The sequence below is a fragment of the Callithrix jacchus genome, chromosome X, assembly GCF_049354715.1.
Source record: "Callithrix jacchus isolate 240 chromosome X, calJac240_pri, whole genome shotgun sequence".
Lineage (NCBI taxonomy): Eukaryota > Metazoa > Chordata > Mammalia > Primates > Cebidae > Callithrix > Callithrix jacchus.
The window spans coordinates 132632573-132659095 of NC_133524.1; the positions used below are offsets into that span (position 1 = coordinate 132632573).

The 26523-nt window shown below is 44.2% G+C and overlaps 1 pseudogene; it reads left to right on the forward strand.

Annotated features, from left to right (window-relative positions):
* The first annotated feature begins 1433 nt into the window (after window positions 1-1433).
* On the forward strand, window positions 1434-4487 carry LOC144581123 (putative SAGE1-like protein; annotated as a pseudogene).
* Window positions 4488-26523: the final 22036 nt, after the last annotated feature.

A 26523-nucleotide genomic window follows, 5' to 3' on the forward strand; every position in this document is an offset into this window, starting at 1 on the left:
ATTTACATTTAAGGTTAATAATGTTGTGTGTGAATTTGATCCTGCCATTTTGATGCTAGCTGGTTGTTTTGCCCAGTAGTTGACGCAGTTTCTTCACAGCATCAATGGTCTTTACAGTTTGGTATGCTTTTGCAATGGCTGGTACTGGTTGTTCCTTTCCACGTTTAGTGCTTCCTTCAGGAGCTCTTGTAGAGCAGGCCTGTTGGTGATGAAATCTTTCAGCATCTGCTTGTCCGTAAAGGATTTTATTTCTCCTTCGCTTATGAAGCTTAGTTTGGCTGGATATGAAATTCTGGGTTGAAAATGCTTTTCTTTTAGAATGCTGAATATTGGCCCCCACTGTCTTCTGGCCTATAGGGTTTCTGCTGAGAGATCTGCTGTGAGTGTGATGGGCTTCCCTTTGTGGGTAACCTGACCTTTCCTCTCTGGCTGCCCTTAGCATTTTTTCCTTCATTTCAACCCTGGTGAATCTGACGATCATGTGCCTTGGAGTTGCTCTTCTCGAGTAATACCTTTGTGGTGTTCTCTGTATTTCCTGTATTTGAATGTTGGCCTGCCTTGCTAGGCTGGGGAAGTTGTCCTGGATAATATCCTGAAGAGTGTTTTCCAGCTTGGTATTGTTCTCCCCATCACTTTCAGACACACTGATCAAACATAGATTTGGTCTTTTCACAGAATCCCATATTTCTTGCAGGCTTTGTTCATTTCTTTTCACTGTTTTTCTCTAATCTTGCCTTCTCACTTTATTTCATTGAGTTGATCTTCAATCTCTGGTATTCTTTCTTCTGCTTGATCGATTCGGCTATTGAAACTTGTATATGCTTCATGAAGTTCTCGTGCTGTGTTTTTCAGCTCTGTCATGTCGTTTATGTTCTTTTCAATGCTGGTTATTCTCGTTAGCATTTCATCTAACGTTTTGTCAAGATCCTTAGTTTCCTTACATTGGGTGAGAACATCCTCCTTTAGCTCAGAGAAGTTTGTTATTACCCACCTTCTGAAGCCTGCTTCTGTCAGTTCATCACACTCATTCTTTATCCAGTTTAGTTCCCTTGCTGGTGAGGGGTGGCGATCCCTTGGAGGAGAAGAGGCATTCTGGCTTTTGGTGATTTCAGCCTTTTTGTGCTGGATCCTTCCTATCTTTGTGGATTTATCTACCTTTGGTCTTTGAAGTTGGTGACTTTTGGCTGGAGCTTCTGAGTGGACGCCCTTTCTGTTTATGTTGAAGCTATTTCTTTCTGTTTGTTAGTTTTCCTTCTAACAGTCAGGCTCCTCTGCTACAGGTCTGCTGGAGTTTGCTGGAGGTCCACTCCAGACCCTGCTTGCCTGGGAGTCACCAGTGGGGTCTGCAGAACAGCAAAGATTGCTGTCTGTTCTGTCCTCTGGTAGCTTTGTCCCAAAAGGGTACCTGCCTGATGTCAGCCAGAGCTCTCTCGTATGACGTGACTCACAGGATACACGGGGGGTCAGGGAGCCACTAGAGGAGGCAGCCTGTCCCTTAACAGAGCTCAAGCACTGTGCTGAGGGATCCGTTGCTCCCTTCAGAGCTGCTGGGCAGGGATGTTTAAGTCTGCTGAATTTGAACCCACAACCGTCCCTTTTCCCAGGTGCTCTATCCCAGGAAGCTGGGAGCTTTGTAAGCCCCTGACAATCTGCCCTCTTTTGTTTTTTTCTGAGACGCCCTGCCCAGCAAGAAGGGAATCTGCTTGACAGTCTGCCTGCAGAGAGGCCTTGCTGAGCTGCCATGCTGGGAAGATGGAAGATGGCCAACCAGCACCTAATAACATCTTGTCAGCTATTCTGCCAGGGCGTATTAATTTGGCAGGAGCTGGTATTCCGGCCATGAGTCCCAGGGATCTGTGTACATCTGTTTACTAGTTTTACTGTCCTACTTGGTTTCCATATGAATGCATACTGTCATAAGGGGAAGAAGGTGGTTTTGTTATATTGTCTTTCATGAGCTCAATTTGAGGTATCTCAGATCGTCACCTGGCATATCCTCTCCTGCTTTATGAAATAATTTCCTAGAAACATAACATCAGAGAGGTATACCTGCCGGGTTGACATAATGCACTTACCTCACAGCTCAACCTGTTCATTTGGTTTCCAGATGCTACCATCACTCACAATGTCTGTGAAGAGAAGATACAAAAAGTCCAACCAGCACCTCATAACTTCTTGTCCACTGTTGCACCAGGGTGTATTAATATGGCAGGAGCTGGTATTTTCCAACCATGAGTATCAGGGATCTGTACATGTTTTCTTATAAGTTGTACTGTCCTAGTTGATTTCCATATTCATGCATAGTGTCATCAAGGGAAGAAGGTGGTTTTGTGGTATTATCTTTTCTTGCCTGAATTTCAGGGTTCTCTGATTGCCACCTGGCATATCGTCCTGCTTTACGGGATAATTTTCTAGAAACTGAGCATCAGTGGGGTATACCTGTGGGGTTGTCATTATGCACTTAGCCTCATAGCTCGACCTCTTCATTTTGTTTCCAGACGCCACCAACAATCGTAATCTCCATGAGGAGAAGATGAAAAACCGCCCAGAAGCACCTGATAACTCCTTGTCAGTGGTTCCACAGGGTGTAGTAATATGTCAGGAGCTGGTACTTCATCCAGGAGTACCAGGGATCTGTGTATGTTTGTGTATTGGTTGTACTGTCCTACCTGGTTTCCGTATGCATGCATAGTGTCCTGCAGGGAAGTAGGTGGTTTTGTTGTATTGCCTTTCTTGAGCTCAGTTTGAGGGGTCTCGGATAGCCACCTGGTTTTATTCGCCTGCTTTATGAGGTAACTTCCTAGAAACTGAGCAGCAGAGGGATATACCTGTGGGGGTGACATAATGCACTTACCTCGCAGCTCAGCTTTTACATTTGGTTTCCAAATGCTACTGTCATTAACGATATCAAGGAGGAGGAGTTGGATGGCCAAACCCCTCCTGATGGCTTCCTGTCAGATTCTGCTCCACTAGAGAGTATAAATATGACAGGAGAGCATATGCCACCCAAACCATTAGATTCTTTCTCTTATAACTTCATTAGTCTCAGCAAAGATGAGCTGCTTTACAAAATTAATGCAATGAGTTTGTGGTAGGAACCCAAAACAACAATGTCTCTGCAGGTGACTCACCAGTCACAGCAATGTCTTCAATGGAAACTGCCAAATACGCCACAAATATCTCCTGCTATGGCAAAGAAATTTAATGATGATGTAAAATATCAATTAATGAAAGAAGTTCGAAGGTGTGGGCGAAGTAAGTAGTGCAAGAATGTCTATCAATGAAAGCCTGAGAAGTCTCTCATTCTATGATTTAGAACACAATTACGCTGCCTCTTGAGCTCATTGTTTGGCTGAATTGGATCTGTATATAATTTAGCATGGCTTCTCCTTAATTTCACTGAAAATTTCTAATACATCTGCTTAAGTGCTTTTTGTTAGTGTTCATGATAGTTTCCTTAGTAATAAACAGATGCTGTGATTTAAACATGCAAAACACAAACACTATGTAACATTGTAGCCCATTTAAAAATGTATACTGTGTTAGTGGATGCACTAAGGTTGAGGTCTATTTCATTTTTATAATTGTAGAAATAATAATTTTTAAAATATCTTCAGATTATGAAAGAATTTTCATTTTGCTTGAAGAAGAAGTACAAGGATCTCTGAAAGTCAAGAGACAATTTGTTGAATTTACCCTCAAGGAAGCAGCAAGGTAGGTGCAAAAGGAAACTCTTCTATTGTTTCAAGCACTTGTGCCCAAGTTGGGACTGGAGCAGGAACAAATCATGTCTTGTTCTTCCTAATCCCTGGCCCTCAGTCATAGTTCATGCTATTTCCACAGGCATGTAGGTTGATATTGTCTTATTCTAACACTTCCTTCTAATGCCATGGAGCCTTCCAAATTTATCATAATCTGGGAGTGGGCATGGGCCCTCAGGTGACTCACTTCGTATTTTTCTAGTTTGTATTTTTCCATGAGGATGCATTTTCTATTTGCATGTAGATTGTAAACTCTATTTTCTATCCACTACTACTTCTTACATATCATAGATGCTGTAGGTATCCTCTGGTTAACGGAATACCTCTTTAATTTCAGGTTTAAAAAAGTTGTGTGAATTCAGCCACTCAAGAAGGCGCTTAAAGAAATAGATTCCCACTGCCATCTCAGAAAAGTTAAGCACATGAGGAAAAAATAATTGCATTAGTGCAAAGACCAAGGAGAAACAAGGAGGTATGCTGTAGGGTGGAACAAGTTATTGCTGAAGCTCCCTGTAGTTTGAAGTGAAGAGAATTCCCTTCCAGAAGCTAAGAAAAATAAGTGGGAGCTTTTAAAGTTTCATAAATCTCTGATAGTAAAAGCTGTACTTTTGTTGTTTGTTTGTTCTTCCACCTGAGGAGGGGGATGAGTTAATAACTCACCAAGGTATGAAGTATTATAGTCCTGGTTTCTTCAGCAGCTCACATTGTTGTAGCCGGTATTTATAACTGTCTCTTTTTCACTGCTCATTTCCCATTCCCTTTGCCCTGAGATAGCATGTCAGCTGGTCATGGTGCTTGGCCTGGCAGGATGACTTAAACCTTCATTACTGAACAGTCTGGACCATTAGATACCCTGCCTGGATTGGGTTGCTGTAATTTTCCATTAAGTGTAATCAAAAAACATGGGAGGACTTAGAAGCTCTCTAGACACAACAGACACACCCTTTTTTAGCTCCTGGTGTAGTTAAATTAGTCCCCCTTTGATCGTCAGGTTCATCATCCCAAGCCAGTAGATGACCCCCTCCTTTGCCTCTAGATGGAAAGTGATGAAGAGACCAAGATGGCCAGCTGGCAGTATGAATCTCTTTTCAATGGAATCACTGTTGTGTCCCTTGGCACAAGCAATTCTTCCTTTGGAAATAAGACTTCTAGGTCAGCAGTGCCTAAATAGGAAGCATTTTTGCTAGTGGGTCACAGGGGTGAATAGAGAGTAGAGACACTCCCAGTTATACCCCTTGATTCTAGGACCCATGAATCCTGACTATGGGAGAGAAAGCAAAGTATGTTGGATGCATACATACAGCAGACATTGCTTCCTAAAAGTAATTTGTCAGACCTGCAAGGTACTGCCAACTGGCTAGCACTGTAACAGTTCCACAAGTCCATTCCACTGTCCTGTTGATCCGGTCGCTTTCAGATAATGGCGGAGACTTTGGGAGGCTGAGTTGGTGTTCAAGACCAGCGGGGGAAGCACAGTATCATCTCAAAAAAGAAAAAAAGATCATGGGGGGAGAGGAGAATATAAAAAATAAGACCAGTTATTCCAGTGATTTCCTGTGAAAACGGGCCCATTGCTGCACTAAATTTTCTGTGAAGTGACTGCCTTGTTTAGAGGTGATTCTGTGACAAATACCTTGATGGTATATAAGGTATTTTTCCAAGTGCACGAATGTTGATTTTCTCAAAGTACTGTTGGCAGGAAAGAAGATCCATATTCAGAATAACTGTCTTATTTGAGTAAGAACACAGCCCTGTCCCTTCCATAATGGAAATGGTCCAATGTAGGAAGGTCCTACCTGCCATCTGGTAGCTGACTGATCACCCTGGAGACAGGTGCCATATAAGAGGCTCAGTGTTGCTCTGTTTCTGGCAGGTTGTACACTAGCAGTCATACAACAATGGCTGTGTTGTATAATTTTGCTCCTTAGTTCAGCTAAAACTGAGTTCTTTTCACATGACCAGGAAAGATTCGGTTCGCGCACACATTGAAAGGTGTGAGCGGAATTTATTGGGGGAAAAGGAAAACGACTCTCAGCAAAGTGAGAGGGAGTCCTATTAACAGGCTACAACCTCCCAGATTCATTCGGGGCCACCACATAGTCACCAAAGAGACCAGGCTCCCACCGCTACCCCTGCACAAGGCGCAACCTTCCTGTGGCTCCGCCCTGTTCTCCCAGTGGAAGTGTGGGCATTCTTAAGAAATAATCAGTTGGGAAAGGGTGAACAAGCAGTGCCAGTTCTTCCTCTCAGTCGCGGGTTTCATTTGGGACGGGCAGTCCGATTTTTCAACCTTCGGGCCACTTTGGGCTTGATGGCGGGATTTCACTAGGGACCCTTGGCTGTTTCATGTCTCTATCAACTGTAGACAGGTTGGCCTTGGTGAGTGGAAGTCGGTGCTACTGAAGCATAATCTCTATGCCTGTCACCTGGACCACTCTGTGAGCCTGTGTGGTTATGACACAAGTGTTAGAGAAAGAGGCTAATTAATATCTCGATGATAGGTATCTTATCCATCAGATTATTGCAATTCTGCTCTGCTGAGGTTACCCTTTGGTGAGAACTCTCATGAGACTCAAATATCTTCACATTGAATGTCCACTCGGACAGGTCTGTCCACATATTTTTCCCCAGACCTCCTTGTCACAGATTTTCAATCATGTGTCCTCAAAGTCCCTAATCATTCGGCCAATAAATGAGACACAGCCTGTACAAGGATACACACTTAAAAGTCTGGCCATCTCTCCTCCACACAGGAGCACCGCTCAAAGTTCTTTCCTCTGGGAGGATTTCCCTTCTCCACTGTCCTTCAGGGCTATCCCAGTTGGTCCTGTCGTAATGCGGCTGCCCACTTCTGGCTTGCGTGGTTGACAGGCATTATGAACGGACTGAATATGTGTGACCTCTGAGAATTCATACGATGAAACCCTAAATCCCAATGGGATGATATTTGGAGGTAGACTGTTTGGGAGGTCATTAGGTTTAGATGTGGTCATGATGGCTGGGTCCCTATGATGAGATTAACGCCCTTCTGATTAGAGAAAAGAGAATTTGTTCTTCCATGCCTCTTCAAAATGTAAGGATATAGCAAAGTGGCTGACTACAAGCCAGTAAGAGGACCCCCACCAGAATTTGAGCACGCTGGCATCCTGATCTTGGACTTCTAACCTCCAGAACTATGAGAAAGAAATGCCTGGTGATGAAGCCACCCAGTCTGTGGTATTCTGTGATAGCAGCTGGAGCTGACTGAGACAGCTATAGTCTGATTCCCCAGATTCCCATCTCCTGAATACTCCATCAAGCACTAATCCTAATACTGCTATGGTGGGATTTTGCTGGAGAATTAAGGTGTCAAGTCAGTTAACAATGAGACATGAGTGTGGTGTGGCTGGGCCAGACCTGGCAGCGGAATCCTTGAAAAGCGGAGCATTTTCCTCAAGCAGGAGCAGAAGAAGAGCTAAGAGAGTCAAAGCACAAGAAGGATGTGACACAGCAGGCCCTCTTTGAGGATAAAGCAGTGCTCCCGAGAAGGTATAGGTGGCTCTAAGCGTTTAAAGCAGTCCCTGGATGACAGCCAACCAAAACATGGGAACCACACTCCTACCACCTTAAGGAACTAGATCTAAATGAGCAATAACCTGAATAAGCTCAGAAGTGGATTATTCCACAGTCTCCACATTAGCACCCAGCCGGCCCATTTAGAGTTGGCCTTGGGAGAGACTCAGCAGAGAGGCCGGTTGAGCCTTCCTGGTCTTGACTTGCAGATCTGTGCATAATACACGTGTGTTATTTTAGGCCGTTTAATGTTATTCTAAAGCTGTTTCCTGCTGAGTGGGGCATTCTCCGTGCCTAGACTGGGCCCTAACGTCTCTTCCTGCCTGATCCTACGGGGTGGGAACCACATGTTTCACTGGACTGGTGGGGAAGACATGAGATAGCTCATTAGCAACCCAAGGTTGAAAGCCTTGCAAAACCATCATATGGACCTGGAGAAGCTGTAAGCAAGAGAGTAAGAAATCAGCGTTTTAAACACACTGGGACCAAAAGTCAAAGCTAAAAGTATGTTAACGACTGGCAGTGTTAAAGGGAGCAGAGCAGACAATAGCTAATGCTTCCAGTTCCCATGGAAGTTCCTAAAGTGTTCATTTCGTTTGCCTGGCTGATGGCATTTCTGATACTTTCCTGGGCTAAACCAGACTGATGTAAAAAGAGCATTCATCTTTCACATGCAAACGTGTGTCTTTGACCAGCTGTGAGAAGACTGAAGCCTTTTCGGTTTTGTCAGACTATAATGGCTAGGGAGTCCAGCTGCTGTTGAAGTGTAGGGAGGCCCTCTGCCGTTCGTGGGAGGGCCACCGTCATCTCCTCAAACGGGTTATGCTGGATGTTGAGGCTCTACCTCCCGTAGCTGACCATGATAATCCCCATAGAGAGGGCAGTAGTAAACTTAAGGGAATACAGGGTCTTGCTGGGAGCTGAATCTTGCTATGCTGGTACATGGGGAAAGGGAGAGACGTGTTAGCCCATGTGAAAGTTAGATAAGGGAAACGTAAGTGATAGAGCATCGCCCCTTCCACAGTGGGTAATTGTAGATATGCTGAAGATCCTCAAACCCCCAAAATTTGTTTGATGCTGGAATTTCTGCTGCAAAAGTATTTGCATTAAAGTGGTGAAAGCAGTGGAGGGCAGATAAAAGGGGTCTCCCGTTTTCTGGCCTATAATTGAAAGTTTCTGTGCCGCTAAGTCGGCAGTGGTTACTGGACCCGTTAATGAATGGTAGAGTTCAGTGGCGGCATTAGTAAGATCTTTCAGTGGACTTCCCCTTTTAGGGTTGGACCACAGGCAGAGTTATCTTTAGACAGGCTATGTTGACAGTCCCTGGGGGATACGTTGAGATGGGGCGAACAAGGGCTTTTCATGCAAGGATGGCCTCAGCAAAACCTAGAGGTTGTAGCTTTGTTGACAGGAAATAGAGGTGGTGCCAGTCCAGGGACATCATAGAGCAAAAAAATTGGTTTCCTGGGTGAGGTGTCCACTTATTAGTTTAGTTCCTGCAGATGCATTGACTCAGATAGGTGACCCGGTGACAAAGTTTCAGCTACACTGTCTGTCCTGGAGTTCTACGAAAGTGGCAGCACTGGCATGATTACTGTAAAGGCAGAAGGGGAACTGCTCTGGATAAAAGGTATGTAGGAAAGCACTTTTTCCTTTTGGGACATTTGAACTACTGTCGATAATTAAGAGGAGGAACTTAAGGAACCCATGACTTGATGCAACAAAATCCCTTGGTATTGACTGTTGGGCCTGACATCCCCATTCTTCGGTCCAGTGAGTTTGCCCCTGGAGATGTGCTGGGATGCCAGGCCAGTCTTCTAAGGATCCACGTCTGGCATATCCCCAGTTTTGGTAGTTACGCAAAGTCAACAAGGTTAACTTTGGGGTTTGTTTTTTTGTAATAGATGCTTGTTTTAGTACATTCCTCAATGTTGTTCAGTACCGTGACCCATTGACAAGTGACTGAAACCCTGCTAGCATGGATTGGGCCCAGAAAAAAGAGAAAATTCTCTCATCCTACACCGGTGGTCTCATGTGTACTTCCCTGTGAGCAGTAGACTAGATAATAAAAAACATCATAACTGATTTTCATTTGTTACTTCCGAATATGCAGGCACCACATGTATTAGTTTGTTACTGCGGCAAAAGAAATCATCCCCCATTTAGCGGCTTAGAACAATGCAAATATATAAGCAGTTCTGTAGATCAGAAATCCAGGCACTCTGGATATGATTCTCTGCTTAGGGTCTCACAAAATCAAAGTTAAGGTATCAACCAGGCTGGTGACTAATTGAAGACTCAGAGAGAAACTCTTTTCAAGCTCATTTGGGTTACTGGCAGGTCTAACTTCTTAAAGTTGTAGAACTGAGGTACCCATATACTTGTGGTCTTCGCCAAGGCCACAATAAGCTACTTGACCCACATCCATACATCCTTAGGTGCACCCCGCTATCTTTTAAGCAGTTATGGTGCATCATGACTATGGTGGCTGAGATAGAGGTTTTTCATGGGCTTAGCAACATGAACTTTCATTTACCAGGTCCATCTCACTACAGTAACTGCTGACTATTCCACCTGCTAGCTGCAGAGACCAATGCTGATTCCCCAGTATTGCACCATGTCCCAGACTGGTCAGTCAGCTTCCAGGTGGCACGCTGATTACTTTGGTCAGCTTCCACAGGTAAAGGGGCATCACTTTGATCTTCCTCAAATAGACTCTTCTTCTGCATAAGGATTTTCATTCCTACCCACGGCGCTTCAAGAAAACCAACACTGTGGTATTAGGAAAGGCTGTAAGGAAAGGCTGTATCAACTATCGTGGTATCCCCTACTGCACCAGTTTTAAACATGCAACTCACTTTACAGGAAATGAATATGGCAATGAGATCATGCTAATTCATTACCCGAGTCTCCTGATGTTCTTCCCCATGCTGAAATGGTTGGCTCAATAGTACAGTGCAATGATCTTTTAAAACCTGAGATGTAGGAATGCCTTCCCGGCAGTGCCTTGGGGGCTTGGCTGACAGTCTAGGAGGTGGCAATGCTGTATCGCAGCATCAAGTATATGGAACTATTTTTCCTATAGCTACATCTATGTCCTCAAGAATGAAGGAGGCAATATGCAGGCCTCTCTCACTGTTACTCCTGGGTATCTAGCAGCAAAATTTTGCTTCTTGTGCTGCAAAACCAAACTTTGATATCAAGAAGCAAACTTTTGGCTCTGCTGCACTAGAGGTCTTAGTTACGAATTCAGAAATTTTTTCAACAGGGGAACCAAAAATGATTCCATTGAAATGGAAGTTGTGTCTACAAGCTGACCACTTTGAACTCTTCATTCATCTGAACTAAGAGGCTGGCTTGAGGGGATCCACTACTGGCTCGGCTGATGGAAAGTAAAAAACAAAAACAAACTAACAAAAAACACGGATATTGGGTTCCTACTACACCAGGGGCTAAGGAACACTATGCCTGACATATCTAGAGAGCTTCTTAGTACTCCTGTGTTTTATGATCAGAGTCAATGAAAAATTACAGCAACCCCATCTAGGCAGGACATCTAATGGTTCAGACTGTTCCGTAATGAAGGTTTGAGTCATCCTGCCAGACTGAGCACCATGAGTAGCTGACATGGCATCGCAAGGCAAAGGGAATGAGAAATGGGGAGTGAAAGAAGGCAGTTATAAATGCCAGCTACAACAATGTGGGCTGCTGCAGAAACCACGACTGTAATAGTATTTACCTGATGGGTTAATCATGTCTGCCAGCACAGGTGGGAAAATCAACCAACCAACAAATAAGTTATCCTTTCAAATGAAATGCTTAGGGAAAAAGACCAACGTTTACTGACAGAAATTTCTTAGCCTCTGGGAGGCCATTTTATTCACTAACACATGCTAGGAGGCCTCAGCCATATCCTGCTCGATTGTAGGAAAGAGCAATTTGATCCTCTTTTCTCCTCAATCATTAAAGAGATTATGCATTTAGGGTCTGATGTTCCTTCTTGGACAAGTAGCCAGATGTCATTTCTTCCAGTCTCTTTTAAAGGTGCGGAATTAAGTCTCCTCTCATATACCTGAAAAGAAAGAGACGTGTCATTAACCAAAAGAGAGTCAAAGAACCTATGCTGTAGGAAGCACTGTGGGAGATAGAAGGATGAAGTAACAGTCAGCATGGAGACAGAAATGCACCTGCATGGTAAGGGGTAGTCTAGCCAGGCAATAACAAATGCTGGCGAGGGTGTGAAGAAAAGGGAAGCTTCATACACTCTTGTTGAGAATATAATTTACTATGACAACTATGAAGAACAGTTTGGAGGTTCCTCGAAAACCTGAAAATGGATCAATCATGTGATCCAGTAATCCCACTGCTGGGTATACTCCCAGGAGAAAGGAAGTCAGTACACCGCAGAGATATCTGCACTCCCGTGTTGGTTGCAGCTCTGTCCACAGTAGCCAAGCTTTGGAAGCAAACTAAGTGTCCACCAACAGCTGAATGGGTAAGGAAAACGCGGTCCATATACACAAAGGAGTGCGTTTCGGCCATAGAAAAGAATGAGATTCAGTCTTGTGCAACAACATGGATGGAACTGAAGGTCATTACGTTAAGTGGAATAAGCCAGGCACAAAAAGACAAACTTCGCATGTTCTCACTTATTGGTGGGAGCAAAAATCTTAAACAACTGAAGTACTGGAGATAGAGAGTGGAACGGATGACTGCCAGAGGCTGGGAAGGTTATTGGGGGTGGGGGGAAGTGCAGATGATTAATACGTACAAATCTATCTGATAGCATGACAGGGTGACTACAGTCAGTAATAATATAATTGTACATTAAAAATAGCAAGAGTATAATTAGTTTATCTGTAACACAAAAGATAAATACTTGAGGTGATAGATGCCCCATTTACCTTGATGTGTTTATTACACATTGTTGTCTGTATCACAATATCTCATATACCCCAGATGTACCACAAACCACAAGCATTCCTTGTGGTGGTGAAATTTCTGCTGCAAAATATTTTGCATTACTCTGGTGAAAGCAGTGGAGGGTCTATAAAAGGGGTCTCCTGTTTTGTGGCCTGTAAGTGAAAGGTTATGTGCAGCCAAGTTGGTAGTGGTTACTGGGTTCAAAAATGAATGCTGGAGTTGGGCAGTGGCATTAATAAGTTCTTTAATTAAAGCTCCTCCTTTAGGGTTTGACCACAAGGCATAGTTATCTTTCGATAGGATATGTTGACAGTCCCTGGGACATATATTGAGATCAGGTGAATAAGGGGTTTCTGTGAGAGGATGGCCTCAGCGAAATCTAGAGGTTGTAGCTTTATTGATAGGAAATAGAGCAAAGAACTGGTTTCCTGGGTGAGGTGTCCACTTATTAGTTTAGTTCCTGCAGAGGTATTGACGCAGATAGGTGACCCAGGGACAAAGTATCAGCTACACTGTCTCTCTTGGAATTCCATGAAAGTGACAGCACTGGCATAATTATTGTAAAGGCAGAAAGGGAATTGCTGTGAATAAAAGTTATGTAAGAAAGCATTTTTTTTTTCTGTTTGGGACATTTGAACTGCTGTTGATAAGGAACTCAGGACCTGACTGAATAAAATCCCTTTGCATTGACCGTCGGGCCTGACATCCCCATTCTTTGGCCCAGTGAGTTTGTCCCTGGAGATGTGCTGGGATACCAGGCCAGTCTTCTAAGGGCCCAGGTCTGGCATATCCCCAACTTTTGGTAGTGAACCAAAGTCAACAAGGTTAAGTGTATTTTTTCAAAATTTTATTTTTGACATGCAATTTTGCTCTTGTTGCCAAGGCTGGAGTGCAGTGGTATAAACTCGCCTCACTGCAACCTCTGCCTCCTGGGTTCAAGTGATTCTCGTACCTCAGCCTCTGACGTGGCTGGGATTACAGGCATGCACCACCACGCCTGGCTGATTTTGTGTTTTTAATCGAGACGGCGTTTCACCATGTTGGTCAGGCTGGTGTCAAAACTCCTGACCTCCGGTGATCCACCTGCCTCAGTCTCCCCAAGTGCTGGGATTATGGGCCGAGCCGCTGTGCCCAGGGGTGAGTTGTTTAATAGACGAACACTGTGGTTAATTACTTCCCCAGCAGACAGGCCACTATCTCTAAAAGCCATTAGACTATGGCAGGCAGTGCGAAGAAAACAAAGATGAGATGTTGCTTGTCTTCCAGATTGGCTTTATCTGGAATTGTGTTCTTGAACAGAAGCTTTAGAGCCTCTATGGGCTGGCAGGTGTCATTAGTAGCTTCCTCTGGTTCCCGTAAATGTGTACTGCAACCTTTAATTCTGGCCATGTGAACCCTATTGGCTATTCCTTGCAGCTTGACTGACATCGGGGTGGTTAGTAGTACTTACTAGGGCCCCTGTCATTTTAAAAGAAGTAAAAAACAAACAAACAAACAAAGAAAAGTTGATCTGCCTGGGAGCCTTCCTTCCAAGTTTTCAATAGAACCCCGTCTCCAGGTATGATCGTGGGGATGCCTTCCACTTGTCCACATGAGGGCAGCACCGCATCGCTATATTCCTGGATAGCCCACTGTATAGGGCTTAGATTTTTTTCCTAAGACAGCAGTTTTGTTTGTTTGTTTGTTTGTTTGTTTGTTTGTTTGTTTGTTTGTTTGTTGTTTGTTTGTTTTTAGGCAGCAGAGTGTCATTCTGTCGCCCAGGCGGGAGTGCAGCGGTCCAGTCTCGGCTCACTGCAACCTTCGCCTCTCGGGTTCAAGCAACTCTCCTGGCTCAGCCACCCAAGTAGCTGGGATTAAAGGCCAACGCCTCCATGCCTGGGTCATTTTTGTATTTTGGGGGTTTCGCCATGTTGGCCAGGCTGGTCCGGAACCACTGACCTCCAGTGATCTGCCCACCTCGGTCTCCCAAAGTGACGAGAGTGCAGCTGTGAATCACCGCGCCTGAGCCCTGGCTTAGATTTTGAATATATTGTGTATTAGACTGGGTTTCTGGTTTGATTAACAGGTCTAAGGTAAGGAAGGGTCTCCCAGAAGTCTTTTCAAACGGACCAAGTTTTCTCTTTTCCTTGGGTGCCACTCGTATTCTCATGAGGGCTATAGGCAACAGAGTGTACCAAGGTCCAGAAGTTCCCTGGCACGGTTTCGCCAGGGTCTGCCTTAAAGTTTGATTAGTCCTATTAACCTTGCGTGAGGAGTGTGGCCTCCATGAGGAGTGGAGATGAAGTTTAATTTCCAAAGCTTGTGCTGTCTCTTGGGTCACAGTTACAAGAAAACAGGGCCCTCCGTCGCTCTGAAAGGAGCAGGGGAGGCCAAATCCTGTTATGAACTCTCGGCAGTGCCTTGGCCACTCCTGTAGCTGTCTCTGTTCTGGTGGGTAAAGCTTCTACCCATTCAGTAAAGGCGTCTAGAGAAACTAAAAGGTATTTTAAAACCTGGAAGGAGGGCCTTTGGGTGCAGTGAATTTGCCAGTCCTCACCAGGATTGGTTCCTCACCACTGGACTGAGGTTAATAGAGGAGGGGACCTTTATTGAGGTTAATAGAGGAGGGGACCTGTTTTGTCTGCCCACATGGCAATTTTGAGAGCAAAGTTCACAGGCCGGAGTCACCTTCTTATTGTGGTCGCCAGGCCTTTACCTGTAAGCACATGGTCCATCCAGGTGGTCATAGCGTCCTGCCCCACATGGAGGGAATTATGTACATTTCTAACAATTTTTCATGGGTGGCATTAGCAAGAGCTGCAAATCTATGAGCCTCCAACCCTCAGGATTCAGGGTCTTCTGATTTTCTTGAGCCCATGCTTGTTTTCTATAGTATAGGATCTATTTATATCAGAAGAATGGAGCCAAGCCTGGTAACTCGCATTTGTACATTTCACCACTTTGGGAGGCTAAGGTCGGCCGCTCACTTGTGGTCAGGAGCCCAAGACCAGCCTGGCCGATGTGGCGAAACCCCGTCTTTACTGAAAATACAAAAATTAGACAGGTGTGGTGGCATGAGCCTGTAATACCAGCTACTCCGGAGGCTGAGGCAGGAGAATTGCTTGAGTGAGAGAGGTACAGAGTGCAGTGAGTTAAGAGTGCGCCACTGTACTCCAGCCTAAGCGATAGAGCAAGACTCCATCTCAAAAAAAAAAAATAATAAGAAATAAAGGGAATGGGCAGAGAGGAAAAAGGCCAGCTGGGCTACAGCTTCCGTGGCTGACCTCCTAACTTCCCTGCCAGCCCTTCCATTGCCCAGTGTGACCGAGGAGTTTCTAAAACTAGCTGCACTTGATGGGGGATGAGGACCTCTAAGGTGTGTCTAAAAGTCAGCTTTAGGGCTTCCTCCACTAGAATGGCAGTGGCTGCGATTGTCCTAGGGCAACCAGGCTATCCACAGGCCATGAAGTCCATGTGCTTTGAAACGTAGCCAACTGGATCAGGTGGTTCTCCCAGTTTTTGGTGAGGAGGTCCTGTTTCTCTGCCCCATATAAGGTGCCTGGATGTTCCAAGTCGGGAATTTCCAGGGCAGGAACCTCAATAAGGGCCTTTGGTCATGTCTTGAAATGCCCTCGTTCGTTCTTCTTCCCGTTGTAAGATCGGTGTCGGGCCCTTTAGTGATCTCAGAGCGAGGATGAGCCGTTAGTCCAAATCCAGGAATCAGGATTCTACAGGACCATACATTGCGAGCAAAGTTCTGCGTTGTCTCTTGGTTTGGGAGCTGGGCAACTCTAGTGTGGCCTGTTTGCTTTTTCCTGAGAGCCGCCTTATCCCAGGGATTATAATATACCCTCAGTAAGTTACTCTTTGTTTGGTTAATTGTGCCCTGTTATTTGAAACTTTATATCTGCTTGTTCCAAGAAAATTTAAGACTGTGATGGTATTCTTGTCAGATGTTTCCTCAGCAGGGCTACACATTAAGATGGTATCTGCATAGTGTAGGACAGTGCCTTCCCTAAGTGGTAACTTTCAAAGATCTTTGCCTCGGGCTAGTGCAAACAGATGAGGGCTATCTTGAAAGCCCAGGAGCTATAACGCCCCGGTGTACTGTGCGTGTTCCGTGTATTTGGATCTGTCCACTCAAAGGCAAATAGAAACTGAAAGGACAGGTGCGCTGGGATAAAAAGAATACGACATCTTTAATGTCTAGTACACTAAACCACTGGCAATGTCCCGGAATTTGGTTCACAAGGTATAAGAATTCTCTGCTAAGGGATGAAGAGGGTTCCTGCCTCGTTTATGATTCTCAAGTTTTGTGCCGGTTAATACTCCCCATTTGGTTTTGTGACTGGTAGAATGGGAGTATTACAAGGAGATTGTCAGGACGCTTGTAGCCATGCTGTAAGAATCTAGAAATTTAGGGCTCCAATCCTTTCTTTGCTTCTAACATTAGGGAATATTTCTTTTTGTTGGGGTACCTATTGGGGTCCTATAGTTTAATGACCACAGGTTGAGCCCAAAGGGCTCTTGTGAGCACCCTGTCGTTCCAGATGCAGGGTTTACTCGTTCTGAGATTGACAGACATAGAGAGGTGATCTGTTGGCCCTACAGTGAGGACTGTTTGGGAGGGACTGGTGCCTTTGAGTGGTATGATGGCCTCTATGTTATTTAATAATTCTCTGCCTAAGAGCAGGGCAGGACACTCAGGCATAAGTAAGAAAGAGTGTGCCATAAACTGATGTCTATACTGACATGTGAGTAAGGCATTAAAATAGTAAGAACGGGGTAGATTATTGACCCCAGTTATAGTACAACCTTTGGAGGTAAGTGGCCCAGCATGAGAAGTTAATACACAGTAGGAAGCCGGATTATCGTTTAAAAAATCCACATCAAGGGTCAGCCAGGGTTCCAGATTGGGGACTGGAATGCTCCCATCAGTGGGGTCTGTCTGGATCCCTGGGCCCCCTCAGTCTTGACTTAGTGCCATCTCGAGGGAGGATGCCCACTTTTTCCTTCGGGACGAAGGGAAATCCGTTCCCCAGTGGCTGTCTTGTTTACAGACTGGGCATGGCCCAGGGGCAGCTGTGTGCACTTTCTGTCCTGGTGCTCTGATTGCTTGGATTGAAGGCAGGCTCCTTGATGGCTGTTACCCTGTTGGTGATCGGTTTCCAAGCTTTGAGGTTCCTGGGGATGACTTGGAGGTTGCAGGTCACTACTGACAGAAAGAGCTATCATTTTAGCCTGGGCCTCACCTCACCTGTTCTTGCACTGGACTCTGCCTTCCTCCTCAGCCAGATTCCTATTATGAAATACTCAAAAAGCCACTTCTATCAATTGAGACATAGGCGTTTGTGGCCCTAATTGTAATTTCTGTGGTTTTCTCCTGAGATCTGGGGTAGACTGGCTAATCAAGTTGGGTCTTGGTAACACTTGGCCTTGAGCAGAGTCAGGGTCTAGGTTAGCATACTTTCGGGAGGCCTCCTCTACGCACCCCTGAAAGAGGGCAGGGTTTTCACCTTTTCCCTGTGCTTCGACTTTCTCATTGTTAACAGGTTTTGTAAGACATCGTCTGACCCTGCCATGAGGCACTGGACCATGGAGCCCGTCCCTATTCTTTATTCCTCCAGACCTGTTGTAATTCCAATCTGGGTCCTGGGAGAGATCAGCAATAGCTGCCCCTTCATGGGTAGCCGGCAGGTCACCTGCCCTGCTATTCATGTATCTCCGACTGGCTAATCAGACTCTCTGCTGTTTCTGTGGAGTGTGGCAAGGGAAAGGACAACTTGTATACCCTTCCACGTTAAGTCAGAGGCCAAAATGAGAGCCTTGAATGTGACGGTCAATGCACTGGGTTTCTCCGAGAACCGGCTGAGGTTTTGCTTGCACTGGATTAGAACATTCACTGAGAATGGAACATGCACTCTAATGGTCCCTTCTTCATTTAGACTTCCTGTAAAGGGAGCAGTTTCTCTGGCCCTGGATGGTATGAAGTCCCACTGAAGGTTATTCCAACTGGGCTAGTTCTTACCGTACAAGGCAAAGGAGAATAAAGAGGAACATATGACGGGGGTTGAAATGGTATTACATTCTACACAAGACTCGGATAGGATGGGTGTGCTGGGGACTCAGAAGGAGGTGTGGGCCCCTGAGGGCCCCTATGTGGAGCTGGTGTTGGACCGTGGGCCCTGGGGTCCCTTTCCCTTAATAAAAGATGATCTCCTAGTGCATCTGCGTGGTTTTCTGTCTTACTGGGTTTAAGTCCACGGGTGCTGCATAGAGCTGGGTTCTGTTCTGAGGCCATGAAGACTTGCACGTAGGGAACATCAGACCACTTTCCTGATTTGCACAGAAAAGATCAAGCTGTAGGACAATGTTGAAGTTCACATTTCAATTCTCTGGCCCTTTTTCATTGTTAGCTGAATTGTATCCAGGCCAAACAGTGTTAGAAAACAAGGTAAGTTTTTTGTTTGTTTGTTTTTTGTTTTTTAGCTCACCTAACCAAATGGCATTCAGGTTTTTAAAACATACAGCCCAGGGATATTTTTAGTGTAAGTAGGGGAGATGGGTCCCAGGGAACCAAGAGAATCGTTCAATGACAGACACATATACCAAAATCCAGGAGGTTGTGGGTGTCCCCATGAGCCAATCTAGACCACAAAGTGGTACAGGGCACTTGCTTGAATTCCCATGTGACTGAGGCCCTAGGAGGTCACAGGTGTTTGCCATGCATCATGCTAGGTCTCCCCAGAACTGGACATCTCCAGGCTCAACTGAGGTGGCCCTCACTGCCAGCTGGGGGCCCAGATGTCTCACGGACAAGAATTTCCCTACCTTACTGGTTTACCATTTGTGATGCCCGATTATAATACATAGAATACCTGGATGCAGTCCCTGCAACCAGGCATCTACATGACTGCACCTCTCTTTTTCAGCATAGAAAGTTTGTTGAAGGACAATCTGAAGGAGTATGAAAATGCATAAAGCCTGGAGGGATAGGGACTCTTAACGTGGCCCTAGAAACAGAACGTTTTATAAACAGAAAACCAGATTAGAAAATAAATCACCGTAGCCATTAAGTGGCAGTCAGGTATTTGCAGAGCAACAACAAACGTCCTGAGTCTGAAATGCGGCCAGAAATATGTGACGCTAAGCAGCAGAGTGGCCTGAATATTGAGGGCAACCCACATGGTTCGTATAATTACGAATAGTACAGAAGTAGCAGCCAAAAGGAGAGCGCTACTTATATTCACATAAAGAATCAAAGCGATTTAACAACTTTTCTCCACAACTTCACTGAAACAACACTGGAAAAAGCAGTGATACGCAAGGAGGTAGTCTGGGACTGGTGAAAGGAAACGAAAGTCAGTGCAGCAGGCAAAACTCTACCTGTGTCGCGGCACCAGAAATGCTGACAGCCGCTGTGAGAACTCGGTTCTTGTTTTCTTAGTGCAAGAATTTAACCAAGCGACACACGGCAGAGGAGATGCAGCACAGAACAATTTATTGCAATGGAAAAATAATATTTTCAAATTTGAGTGTAGAAAAGGGAATATACCCTGAGACAGAGAGAATTCAGGGTGGCCTGCTTGAAAGCATGAGACAGTACTGGTTAATACTGGGGAAATTCCCTTTACGGGAGTCTTGTATGAATATTCATAAGGAGGTGGGAAATGGTGTAGCTAGCAGGCATGTTCAGGGTGGTCCTCTGGGTGCACGTTTGCAGTAGCTGTCGGTGCTCGTTCATACATCACAGGTCTCATTAGCATCTTAACTCTACACCCGGGATGTGTTTTTGACTATTATAATGAGTAAAGGGTCAATGTGAGGACAGGTCAAATCGAAACACAGAGGAAATTCCCGAATGAAGATAGCCTTGCCTGAATGTGCTTCACTACAGTGGGGATGCTGAGCCTTATTGGTGTTGATTGTATATGCTCACCACGACTGCTATGTCCCAAGGACGTGGTCGCTTCCTTGACTCCCTATCCTGCCTCACTGTGTTTAGGTTATCATACCTTTGTATATAAAAGAATTTACCTCATGAAAGATCGCAAGAAATTATCGAAAGTCCACATGCTTTAAATTTCTAAATTTAGGCGAACTTACAGGTGTGTATAATGTTGTTACAGCTAACCATAGGCCATCATGGGTCTTACTGGTCGTAAAAATTCAAAACGAATATTTAATGTTTCTGGGAAATCGTGCTAAATCTCGTGAGAACCAAACAAGCAAACCGTGTATTCTCCCTTCTTGATTGTACACCAGATGTAACCAATTCTGAATGAATGTTTCAGACGATTAAGCATATTTACATTAACAACCATGTTATAACAATAGAAGAATTTTTTTAACTTCATTGAAATGAAAAGAGTTGGGTAGAGTCTAGTTTATGAAATGATTAACAAATTAGAAGATTCTAATGGCATAAAAGTACTCAGAGCTAGGGATATGATAAGAGAGCACTTACGGCAGGTGTATCAAGAGTACATACCTGCCGGAATTTATGCAGAAGTAATTATGCCAAATATGAGACTCACTGGGCTCATTTTTTGCATGATTTCAATGAGTATAGGGAAATTCTTGTGTCTGTTCCTAATAATGCATTAAAGTATTTCTGGAAAATATATATTTATGTGAAGATATACTGGGCATCAAGATAACAGGCAATCGAGACACTAGAAACTAACTAACGATGGTTATCAACTATTAAAACACAAAACATGAAATGACATAAAATATTATTACAAAACTTCGTGGAACTTTTTTGTTTAATAATGTTTTCTGCCAAGTAGAAGCAGTTAATAGAGCTCTATAATTTTTTTAAAACATAAGGAGGCCAGGTGCAGTGACTCAAGCCTGTAATCCAAGCACTTTAGGAGGCTGAGGTGGGTGGATCGCTTGAACCCAGGAGTTCAAGACCAGCCTGGACGACATGATACGATGCTGTATCTAAGAAAATATATAAACATTAGCTACCTGTGCTGGTGCACACATGTAGTCCCAGCTGATAGAGTGCATGAGATGGGAGGATCACTTAAGCCCAAGAGGTCAAGGTTACAGTGAGCTGTGATTGTGCCATGGCACTCCAACCTGGGCAACAGATCAAGACCCTGTCTCAAAAAAAACAACCCCAATAACCACACATACAAGAAAGCAAAGCTACATTTGTTTATAGCAAGTGGAAGAAAGAATCTTTGAAAGTATGTTTCATGGAGGTGAAAGTTTCACAAGATAAAAGAATGCATTTCCTTGATTTGAAAACATTGGGAACAGAAAAGTAGAGAAGTTAGAAATGTCCAAATCGCCAGCTAAGAATATAGATCTTACTTCAGATTATTTTGGGAAAACTACAATTCAAACAGAAAGTAAGATGTTTACAGATGTCCTAATTTCATAGTAATAATGGAGATATGACAAGGTAAACAGTGTTTGGAATCTTTACATGGAGAAATATTACTTCCTATGAATACATCTGATCTACAAAAGAAGCCACTGATGTAACTTGTAAATATTTGGTTGATAGGTCTTGTAGATTTTCACCTACAATAATTAGTTTGAAGCAGAACCTAGTATCAATACTTTGTAACACATCAACATCAGGTTTGGATCTTGTAAAACTGAGTCACTAATCTCCCTTTGCACAGTCTTATCCAAATTTAGCCCTAAAATTTTTATTAAACAATACCATTCACAGTGGGATCCTGCAAAAGGACTTTCGGTAAGCCGAGGTTGAAAAAAAATCACCTCAGATCATCATTTTGTCAAGAGAAATTGTCACACATGGCAATTCTTCTCACTGAAAACGAGATCAACAAAGTAGTAAATTTTCAAAGTATGATGAGTTTGCTTCTATTAGAGCCAGAAAGTAAGATGCTAATAAATTCTATTTGGAGCATAAATAAAAATTCCAATTTAAAATAATGTTGCAGATGGGCCCAGTGTCTCACGCCTATAATCTCAGCACTATGAGAGGCCCAGACAGGCGGATCCCTTGAGTCCAGGAATTCAAGACCAGCCTGGGCAATGTGGCAAAACCATCCCTACAAAATATACAAAAAGTAGCCACGCATGGTGGTGTACACCTGTAGTCTCAGCTACTTGGGAAGCTGAAGTAGGAGGATTGCTGAAACCCATGAGGTTGAGGCTGCAGTGAGCCATATTGTGCCACTACACTGCAGCCTGAGTGACAGAGCAAGACCCTGTCTCGATATATACATATATACATATATATATATATATATATACACACACACACATTCATACATATATATATACATCATATATATATATAATGTATGTATATATATATACATCATATATATATAATGTATGTATATATATATATATATATATATATATATATATATATGAGAGAGAGAGACGGAGAGAGAGAGAGAGAGACAGAAAGAGAGAGAGAGGGTATTTCAATATCTCTTTATTGCGACAACTTTAATGCCCTGGAAACACTAATTGTTTAAAAAATTATGAAAACATGTTCATCAAGGTGCACATTTCCCCTGTGCTTCGGGCTCCAGTGTGACTCCGCACAGCACGAAGTGGGGGCAGGGGAGTACGGCTCTCCACATCCAGGCATGGTGAGCGACTCTTCCTGGAATATAAAAAGGAGAGAAATGGAAGAAGGTAGGGGTGGCTCTGAAAGCAGAGGTTTTCCCAGACCATCTCAGATGACATCTCACTGTCAACAGCTGTGTCAGAGGACCACCCACACTGCAAAGGGTCTAAAATGGAAAACGGTTTTTAAAAGTATGCCCAAAACAAAATCAGTGCTCCAATAGAGAGGAAGAAAGTGGAATGGGTAGTGTGCAGTTAGGTAGCAATGCCTGCCCACGAATGAGATGCTGAACCATGAAATGGATAGACTGACGGCCAGTTGTAGTGCTGTGATGAAAATAAGGGGCTGAACTCACTGAGGGTCTTACTTTAGACTGGATGACAAAATGGTCGCTCCGAGGGAGTGGTATTTAAGGAGAAATAGAAAAGATGACCAGGCATCGTGGCTCACGCCTGTCATCCCAGCACTTTGCAAGGCCAAGGCAGGTGGAGTGCTTGAAACCAGGAGTTCAAGACCAGCCTAAGCAACAGCAAGACTACATCTCTATAAAAAATGTTTAAATAAAATAAAGAAAAATGGACAAAATGAGAAAGACTGATTTGGGCAGAGGAAAGAACAACTGCAAAGGCCACGCAGAAGACACATCCCTGTCATGTTTGAGGAACAGCAAAGAGGTCAGAGTGGCTTCAGCACAGGGATGGATGGGACAGGAACAGGTAGGTGGCCCCACGTGTGGTTGGGAATATGCAGCAGAGGCCTCACTATGCAAAGCTCTTTTAACGGCACTTTCTGTGATTGCCTCATCACTCCTTCTTGGCTGAAAGGTCTAAGATTATGGTTTGGGTTTTTGTTTTTTGGCCTCCATCCACAATATCCATCCTGCCCATCACGGACTTGAGACAGCCGAGGCAGAAGCCCATGATTCCTCCAGTTCCTCCAGAAGCCTCAGCTTCGGACTGGTTTTTCTGCCAACCTGCTAGCTGATGCACAGGGGATGAGGCCTCAGCCCGCACTCACAGCATTCCCTAAAGCACTTCTCTTTTGACTGGGTTTGGGACTGCGCTTCTGTTCAGTTTCCTTGACCAGTGCCTCTGGACCTTGTAAAATCTGGGGTCCACCAAACCTTTCATGTATTTTTCTAAATTCTGGAATTTCTATAACCTTGCAAATATTATTCCACTGGAGGCCCAAACCTGCTCATTGTGTCTCCTTTTTCTTACCTGTTTCTTAAAGAGATTGGCCAGGGAGAACCACCTGGACTGTACTCTTCCAGTAAGCTTGCTTGTTGGGATCTCAGCTGTCCGCTTAAGAAACACAATATTGAGGACCTAGGACCTGCCATCAAACTCTGGCCTTGTAGATGACAGATTCCTGTGTCCCCTGGGCACTGGCCCATCCTAAATCCTTCTTTCCAGTTCAGAAAAAAACCCACAGTGGTTTTCTGACTTCTGATGCAGGCACTACCACTTTGGGTTCAAACACAGGTTTGCAGAGCCCACTGCTGGCTGCATAACAGACACTGTGAAAAGGCAAACATCTATACACCCCTTTTTACATTTCTTGGGCATCACGTTTACTAATCTCCCTCACAAGTCTTGCAGAGCACTTGGAACTTTCTCGCATGGAAAGATCTCTGCATACATAATTTTACATTCTGTAACAACTTGTTCAGAAACGTCTTCATTCTGGCTCTGAGACGAATGCATTCCATACACTGGACATCCCCCTTGTGAACGTCAGCTTTAAGCAGAACATCAGGAATATTCGTGGACCTGCTACACATCTGCGGGCAAAACCTTGTGGGAACCATGCTTTTCCACTTTCGGAGGAGACCTACTTTAAAGCAAAAGCTCTTTTGAGAATCATCAGGCTGTATTTGGCATGGGAGCAGGGGAAGGGAGATTAGGCCACGCGTTAGTGTCATCCCCCCTCACCAAGGCTCCTAAAAGCATCGGCTGGCTCCAGTGTTGCTGTCTTATTGTCCTCAACCGTCAAGATTGGACTTGACCATCTACCGACACTGGGACTTGGTCTCAGTCTCCCCATCTCCTTTGGCCTGAACTTCCTCACCAGTAAAGTGGGGTGAGCAAATTCTACTGCATGGATTCCTCAGCAGGAGTAAAAGAGATGAGACATTCCAAGTATCTGTACTATGCCTGGGGATAGTTGGCACTCCGAAAATTTGTGGGCTAACGATGAGGGCAAAGATGAGTGACACTGGCTGGGCTCCACAAGGGCAGGGAACTTTGCTCTATAGGCTGTTCTGCTGATCCTCAGATCCTGGCCTGCAGGCTACCACAGATGATGAATAAATGAAAGAGATGTCAGATCTGGAGTGGAAAGAAAGTCACTCTTTCTAGACAAAAGGGAAGGGTCTATAGAATCGTATAAACCCCGGTATGTTTGATGATGGAGTAGGGATAGAATGCTCAGTTCTAATAGCCACCTCTGTTTTCTCAATGCTTGAGCTAGAAAGGAGCCAGGTTAAGGAGGGCTCACCTAATCTGGCTTCCTGCTGTGTATGGCGTGGCATCGATAGGAAAACTATAAACATAATATCAAGTTAGAATTGTAAAAGGCAGCAAGATAATACAAAATGATGAGTACAAGAAACCTGTGAATGTTTGTTCTACTGTCGTACTTGTTTACTGCATGTACTCATTGTGCCAAGAGGTAAAAAGGTAGTTTCATTGTATGATCTCACTTGACCTCTGATGGCAAGATCTGGGATTTCCACGTGGTATATGCTTCTGTTTGATGATACAAATAATTCCCTAGTAACTGATTTGTGTATAGCTGTCCCTCTGGAGGAAGTATGGGGAAAAAAATCTATGTTGCAGCTCAATCACTTCATTTAGTTTCCAGACGCTAGTGTCATTCACAATGTCCGTGAAGAGAAGATGGAAAACGGCCAGTCACAACCTGATGACACCTTGTCAACTGTTCCATTAGGACTTATTAATTGGGCAGAAGCTGGTGTTTCATCCATGAGTACCAGATATCTGAGTATGTTAGTCTATTAGTTGCACTCTCCTGCTTGGTTTCCATATGTACGCATACTGTAATGAAGGGAAAATGGTGTTCTGTTTTATTTTCTATTGTGAGCTCAATTTGAGGGGTTTCAGATGGCCCCCTGGCATATCCTCCAGTTTCATGGGACGATTTCCTAGAAACTGAGCATCAGTGGGATATACCAGTGAGGTTGTCATAAAGCACTTACCTCACAGCTCAACCTCTTCCTTTGACAGAGGATGGAAACCCGCTAACCCCAAAATGATAACGTCTTATAAACTGGTCCACCATGGCTTGGTGATATGGCAGAAGCTGGAATTTCATCCACGAGGACCAGAGATCTGTGTATGTCTGCTTCTTAGTTGTTCCGTCCTACTTGGTTTCCATAAGCAGGCATATTTTCATGAAGGCTAGAAGGTTGGTTTGTTGTATATTTTTTCCTAGCCTCAATTTGAGGGGTATCAAATGGCTGCCTGGCATATGCTCTCCTGCATTCTTAGATAATTTTACAGAAACTGACCATCAGAAGGATATGCTTGTGGGGTTGACATAATGCACTTAACTCACAGTTCAACCTCTTCATTTGGTTTCCACATTCTATCATGAATCACAATGTCCGTGAAGAGCAGATGAAGAATGGCCAAACACAAATGGAGAACGTCTCGTGAAATGTTCTATCAGGGCTTATGAGTACGGCAGGACCTGGCATTCCAGTGACGATTA